This window comes from Oreochromis niloticus, unplaced genomic scaffold, assembly GCF_001858045.2.
Source record: "Oreochromis niloticus isolate F11D_XX unplaced genomic scaffold, O_niloticus_UMD_NMBU tig00000796_pilon, whole genome shotgun sequence".
Classification (NCBI taxonomy): domain Eukaryota; kingdom Metazoa; phylum Chordata; class Actinopteri; order Cichliformes; family Cichlidae; genus Oreochromis; species Oreochromis niloticus.
The window spans coordinates 14796-22263 of NW_020327252.1; the positions used below are offsets into that span (position 1 = coordinate 14796).

General features: G+C 35.3%; 1 long non-coding RNA gene across 1 annotated transcript; it reads left to right on the forward strand.

Moving 5' to 3' along the window:
* Positions 1-4407: 4407 nt before the first annotated feature.
* LOC112844715 (uncharacterized) lies at positions 4408-7380 on the forward strand. Its single transcript, XR_003217452.1, has 3 exons — positions 4408-4530; positions 5600-5626; positions 7357-7380. It is a non-coding gene; the product is annotated as an uncharacterized LOC112844715 (long non-coding RNA).
* The last annotated feature ends 88 nt before the right edge of the window (positions 7381-7468 follow it).

Below are 7468 nucleotides of genomic sequence, written 5' to 3' on the forward strand. Positions count from 1 at the left end.
ATTTCTACTAAATGTATTATTTATGCTTAATCATACTATTTCTATATATTTCTGCCAGGTCCCCAGGCAGCTAATCCTCTGTGAGGACTGATACATATAAAATTTACATATCAGGGCCTGTACGGCTTCCCAGCCAGCCAATCATATCTGAGGTCTGCCCTTTCTTCTCTCGTCATATCTCAGCGACAGATGTACAAAGAGCAATGCAAATCACAGTCAAAGTACACCAAAGTACGCTGATTCACCCAGTACAAGAATTATGCTTCTAGTCCACCTAGTTTTTGAGTTACACGACGTTTTGTAACTCCAAAAAACATAATACACTACATTTTAACATAATGACCTTATATTTATTTATGACTTTTAACCATTATTTCAAATTCAAATAATCCTGTTTGAAATATTTATTCAACTTATAGAATTAAATTTCTGGTAGTTGTTTCTGTTGCAAAGAAATCTAGTATAATAATATTTAAATTTACATATATATCTTTCACGTTTTCAGTGCCAATTTTGTGTAATGCCGGAGTTTCCCACTACCCGTGAATGCCTCTTTTTTTACGTTGCCGGCTCACTCCTGCATCTCCGCCCACTCTCTGCTTGATCCTTGTCGGTAAGAATTGCTGCTCAGCTTCTCTTCTCTGAAATTAAATGTCTATAAGCTGTTTGAGTGATTAACCGAGTTGTTGTTTGTGCCTTTAAAGCCAGTTGAAGTATAAGTCATATTAAAGTAACACAATGGCTGCTTTTTTAGTGAAACGTTGTACTTTTAGTATTTAAACAAGTATTGCTAAGCTAGCCCTAACAACCTAAGTGCTAACGCCTAGCGGTCTTAAAGGCCCAGTGTGAAATGAATATGGTTCATTTGATTGTATAATACAGTTATTGTGTTGTTTTATTTGGTTCATTCGGTGTGTTAGTGTTTCTGAGTCTCTTAGGGAAGCTGTCTTTCTCTTCACAAATCAGTCAGTTAAAACGGCCTCATTCTTTAGGTTGTAAGGTAATGAGCCACCATTTTAGAATCACTGATTAGCTACTGAAGCAGCAGGGTCGGCAACTTCAAAGGCGACATTTTACCGCCTCTGACTGAAAGCCACTTAAATGTACCTTTCAAAGTATGCTTCTAGCTCAGATTAACTAACGTACTACGATTTGCCCCTTAAATTTTAGCTGTTTAAAACACATAATATAAGAATATTAACATCTCTTAACAATTAATTTTAGTTTTTTAGTAAATTTTTAAGAACTGTTTAACAAACACTTGTTTGTGCAGGTTGTTTTTTAAATAAAACCTACACCTGCAGCTCTGTTTAACTTCTCAATTTTTTGAAAAATTAATGAAATATAAAAAAGGCCACCTTCAAATAAATAAAATCCAGCAGTGCGCCATTAATATTATTAATGTGATATGTAGATATTTAAAACAACAGCATATTAAATGATACTAAATGATGCTGTGTGCAGGTGATAATATTTTTAGGAAGCAGAATTTGAATGCAGACCAACTCAAATGTTGAAGCCTACAAATATATCACCCAAGCTTTCATTTATGATTGTTGCTGCTTTTAAATTGTGATGTCACAATTTGATAAATTGTGCAGTGCTAGGTGTAGCAAATCATGGCTTATGAAATCTACTGTGTTATCTAATAGCACCAAACTAATAGAGCTATCACATAACTGAGAAAATTGTGTGGCTTATTACAAATGGATGAAACCACATTTTACCTTAATGAAGACAGTAATCTTTAATAAGGTCTAGAAAAAAAGAGAAGTATTTTTGTTTATATTCCAGCTGTGGTAAACAAAGAAGTGTACTGAATCTTTTGGACTACACAGATTGATGTAGTATTGACTCTGATGCTGATCTGAGTTGTCTCATTCTGTATTTTTGTGCTTTGTCTTTTGTTACACAGAGTGAAAGAGATCTTTGGTTTTGCCTTTGCTGGTAAGTAAACAGTGATTGTAACTGAAGCAGTATGAACCTGGCATTGTGTAGCACATTTGACGACTTACATACAGTAGTTTGACTTTTTGTGATATGTTTCCATTTACTGATTGGCAAAAACACAGGATTTGTGACCTGTAGCAGCAAAGCCCCCACACAGGACCTCTGACTGTCCCTGAAAATGTCCCTGAAGTTTAATAGCCCATTTATGTATGATTTTAATTTTTATGGCTTATTGAATCCAAACAGTTAAATGTCAGATGTCTTTGTCCAGGTGTTCATTTTCTCCTTATGTTTGTGGATTTAAGTAGCAGACAAAACAATGAAAGTGTTTTAGGGGAGTCAGTATAAGTGGTTGCTGAAACACTTAATATAAATCAATACCTGTGCAGCTGTTGTCTCTCAAATTCTGCTGATGTATTTCATTAAAGTCAGAACACTGTAGAAGTATTTTGCCTGACTCGGTATAAGTAATAGCTTTAACAGTTAAGCAATAATAAAAACGAAGAGAACCAGAGGTGTGAGTGGACATTGTTAGGTACATTACAGCCAGAGTGTCGAATTAGTTTATTACTTATTTGGTGAATATAATGTGTTTTAAAATTAAATAGAAATGTTGCCAAAAAGGGACATTGCAAAATACATAAATATTCCTAGCAACTGGTACAATGAAAGGACTTTTTAGTGTAATATTTAAGACATTTAATTTGAATCACAAACATTCTGCACCTCTGTTATTGTAACATGTCAATATTTACATGTATTTTAGGATTTGCATATTCATATCAGACTAACCAAAACATGAGGTTTTCTGTTGCTTCTGATTTAAAGAATTATATTGTATTTAATGTTTTTAACCTAAAAGGACATTAAAAGTTTTGCTTTTTCACACTCTATTAGAACTGACCTGTTGTAGAAAATGTTGGAGCCACAAGGCTTCTGTGTAGGAAATATTTGGTGTATCCTGCACTTGTGCCAACAAATATTGGTGCCTATTCTTTGCATTTCTGTAGTAATGAATGCGTTTATTACACTTGCTATAGCCATGTGAGACCCAGCAGTTCAATTATCTCCTCTTTAGACTACAGTAAACTTAAAAAAGCTTAAAGTAATTGAGGATTTTACTAGTTAATTTATGTCATAGTAAATTGGATTGTGTGTGAAGAGGCTCTACAGTCTGAATCATCAAACAGTAATCTGATGAATTGTTTCCTTTCTCTAGACTGCTGATCTGATCGTCTCAAGTCTGGTAAGTAAAGGTTTTTCTGAGGTGCAGTGCTGGGAAATGTTTCTCATCATAGGAGATTCAGTGTAGTGCTGTGAGTCAGCACAGCTATTGGTGATCATCAAAAGTCATCAAATCCTAGAAAGTCTGTGTAAACATTTCCAGACCTACAGAAGTCCGTAGGTTATTGTAGCAGTGCATCTTTTTCACATTAGAGCAGCTCATGAACAGCAGTTTAGGTACAATTAAGTCTTCAAGTAGGGCCTTGTGGATTTCAAAGCTTCTTTCCCTTCAATAATTAATTGACTGTCTGAAAACTGCTCTTTGAATTAGTCTTTTATAATTAAAGATTTTGTTGATGACTGGAAAAAATCTAAAGCACAGATACAGCACTTATTTCTGTATTTTATGATTAAATGATTTACAAAGAAATTATCATCATACTACATTTTAATTAGGCCTTTAAATCGGCCATTATAAGTACGTCCTAGATTTAGTGGAGTGCTTATGGCTGTGTATTAAACATGCCCCAAATGTGATTGAAATATGTAGAAACTGCTTTGTAGGAACCATCCATCTCCAAATTTCTCATTTTGCCAAAAGTCATACTGAGTAAAGTATTGTTTACTTTTATGTTAACGGATCTCAAATCCCTGTTTCTGTGTGCCCAGATATTATGATGTACTGTTGTCCCAGGTAAGTACACACAGAAACAGGGATTTGAGAACTTTGGGGATTAAGGAACATGTGATGTGAAATTTTAAGTAGGCGGCCTGCAACTGTCTGCTCTAACCTCAGTGTGTTGGTTTGTTGGACCATATAATATTTACAGTAAGTTTTGTAGCAGCACATCTTGGTGTAAGTTTATAGACTCTGTTTGTTTTATTGTGTTAATAGAAGTTGAATTCAGGCCACCTCAAATGTTAAAGCCTACAAACATTCCATAGAAGCTATCATTTGTGATTGTTGCCTACTTTTAAATTGTGACATCACCATTTGATAAAGTGTGCTGTGCTAGGTGTTGCAAATCATTGGTTACGATATCTACTCTCTTAAGTAATCGAACCTAAATTTTGGAGCATTACATGAGTAAGAAACTGTGTGCTTATTGCAAATGGATAAAACTACATATACCTTTTATGAAGATGATAATCTTTATTAGGGTGCAGGAAAAAGAAAACAGAGGGAGTTGTTGTTGTATTCCAGCTGTGTTTAACAAAGAAGTTTGCGGAATCTTTTTGACTACAGAGAGTGATGCAGTATTGACTCTAATGCTGATTGGAGTTGTCTGATCCTGTATTTTTGTTCTTTGTCTTTTGTTACACAGAGTGAACAGATCTTTGGTTTTGCCTTTGCTGGTAAGTAGACAGTAATGGTAATGTTTAGTAATTACTTACAGTAGTTTGGCTATTTGTGTCATCTTGCCATTCACTCATGGGCAAAAACAAATAGTCAGGATTAGAATCTGTAGCAGCAAAGCCCCCACACAGGACCACTGACTGCTCCTGAAAATGTCAATGAAGTTTAATAGCCATTAATGTCTGATTTTAATTTTTGATGGCTTATCAAGTGCAAACATAGTTAAATGTCAGAGATATCTTTATGCAGTTGTTCGATTTCTCCTTATGTTTGTGGATTTAAGTATCAAGCAAAACTATGAAAGTGCTTTAGGTGAGTATAGGTGGTACCTTAAACACTTAAGAGCACCACAGCTATCGATTTTATTGTCTCTTTCATTCCACTTATGAATTAGCATGAAGTCGAAACACTAGAAGTATTTCCCTGAGTGACTGTAGGTGATAGCTTAAACACTTAAGCAATGATAAAATGTAAGAGAAGTACAGTTGTGAGTAGGTATATTAAAGACAATGTTTTAAAATTAAATATAAATGTTGCCAAAAAGGGATATACTGCATAACACATAAATATTGTTAGCAACAAGTACAATGGAATGACTTTTAGTGTAATATTTTAAGAAATTTTCATTAAAAAATGGTGTGCCACTGTTGTTGTTGTGGTTTTGTGTTGCTTCTGATTTAAATAATTAGTTTGTATTCAACATTTTTAATCTGAAATGAGATTAAAAGTTGTCGTTCTTCACATGTTATTAGAACTGACTTGTGATAGAAAATGTTGGAGCCACAAAGCTTCTGTGTACGAAATATTTGGTATATCCTGCATTTGTGCAACAAATATTGGTGCCTATTCTTTGCAATTCTGTAGTACGATTGTTTTATTAAACATGTTAAGCCATCTGAGACTCTGCAATTAATTGTGCCCTCTTTAGACTACAGTGAGTTCATAAAGGCTTGAAGAAATGGAGGATTTGACTAGTTATTTAATGTCACAGTAAATTGGATTGTGTATGAAGAGGCTCAATAGTCTGAATCGTTAAACAGTGATCTGATGTTTGTTTCCTTTGTCTAGACTGCTGATCTGATCGTCTCAAGTCTGGTAAGTATAGGTTTGTCTAAGGTACAGTGCTGGGAAAAGTCTTTCTTCCTTGCAGATTATTTTGTTTATGCTTTTTTGTCACATGTTTCAAATCTTCTAACAAGGATGACCTGGATAAATACAAATACAAGCAGTTTTAAAGTGATTATTTCATGTATGAAGCAGAGAAAACCAAACCACAGCTATCTGTTCTCTAATACCCAGCTGTGAAAGCCCTGATAGCAACAACTACCATCAAGCATTTATAGCAGGGGTCCCCAATCTCAGTCCACGAGGGCCGGTGTCCTGCAGGTTTTAGATCTCACCCTGGGTCAACACACCTGAATCACATGATTAGTTCATTACCAGGCCTCTGGAGAACTTCAAGACATGTTGAGAAGTAATTTATCCATTTAAATCAGCTGTGATGGATCAAGGACACATCTAAAACCTGCAGGGACACCGGCCTCGTGGACTGAGATTGGGGACCCCTGATTTATAGTAACTAGTAATGACTGAGTTTTGTCCACTTTAATTTCTGAGTTGCCTTAATTAAGGTCAAAAATAGTGTTTTGAAATCATTTGAAGGATCTCAATTTCATTAAAGTCGAGATTCTGTTTAGTCACTTGGACTTGCTTGTGTGCTTCAGATCAATTCCTGTTGCAAATCCCAAGTGTGATTAAACTCAGGACCTGATGAGTTGATGTAGGTCCTGAAGTAGTAAAGGAACTCGGGACCATCACAGTAACGGCACCATGTTTGACTTTAATGCTGGTGTTTTTCTGAAATATTTCTCTCACTTTAGAAGATTCAGTTCAGTACAGTGAGTCCACACAGCTCTTGCTGATCATCAAGATGTTTTAGGCAAATGTGAGAAAGGTTTGTGTTCTTTTGGCCAGTCAATAAATAATTTTGAGTTTAAGGGATATAAAGTGTTTAAAGCAGGAGGCCTGAAACTGTCTGCTGTAACCTCAGTGTGTGGTTTATTGGACCATATAATATTTACAGTAAGTTACTCTAGAAGCACGTCTTGGTTTGACTTATAGACTTAGTTTATTGTTTTAATAGAACGCAAAAATGTCCTTATACAGTTCCACCGTATTTGTTAAACATTGTCATTCTGTTCAGTACAATAATTCACTGTAAACTCTTTAGTATTTAAAGCCCTACATGTACTGTATTTTGAGATTATAAGGCATAATGTCAATAAACAAGTCTGTTTTTAAGGCAGATTAAGCCAAACAAAACAGTCAGATAAGTCAAACTTTATTCAAGTCATCACAAACAACTCTCAACACTGTTCAGTTGTAACACATAAAATACAGAACAATACACTCACTTTTTCAGTTCATTCCTCATCCACAATCCATCAAACTCTTCATGGTTGATCAGTTGAAATCTGCTTCATAAGCATGTCTCTTAGCACGTGCCAGGTCCTTGTACACACACCATAATGTTATGTTGAAGCACCGTACGAATTACTCTGAGGGTCTGACTATGGTACCATAATGCTCTGACAATACATCAAGCAGCGCAGCTTGTAGCTTACGAATCTTACTAAAATTTGACAGAATTTGAGCGCTGTGTACACAGAAATCCAGTTTGAGGTCAGTAAGCATAACCAGAATCGATACACTAGGCACATTGTATTTTGAGAAAATGACAGGATTTTAGGTGTGCCATATAGTCGAAGAATATGGTAAATCCAAGCATATTGGAATACGACTATTCCAGGCCTTTTGTCTTACAGGTGACCTGTTGCAGAAGATCCTCTCTCTCTATCATTATAAGCAATTCTGTCTATCTATCACTCTCCCGACTCTATCTAATTTGACAGCCATTCTATCTTGTATCCCTCTTCC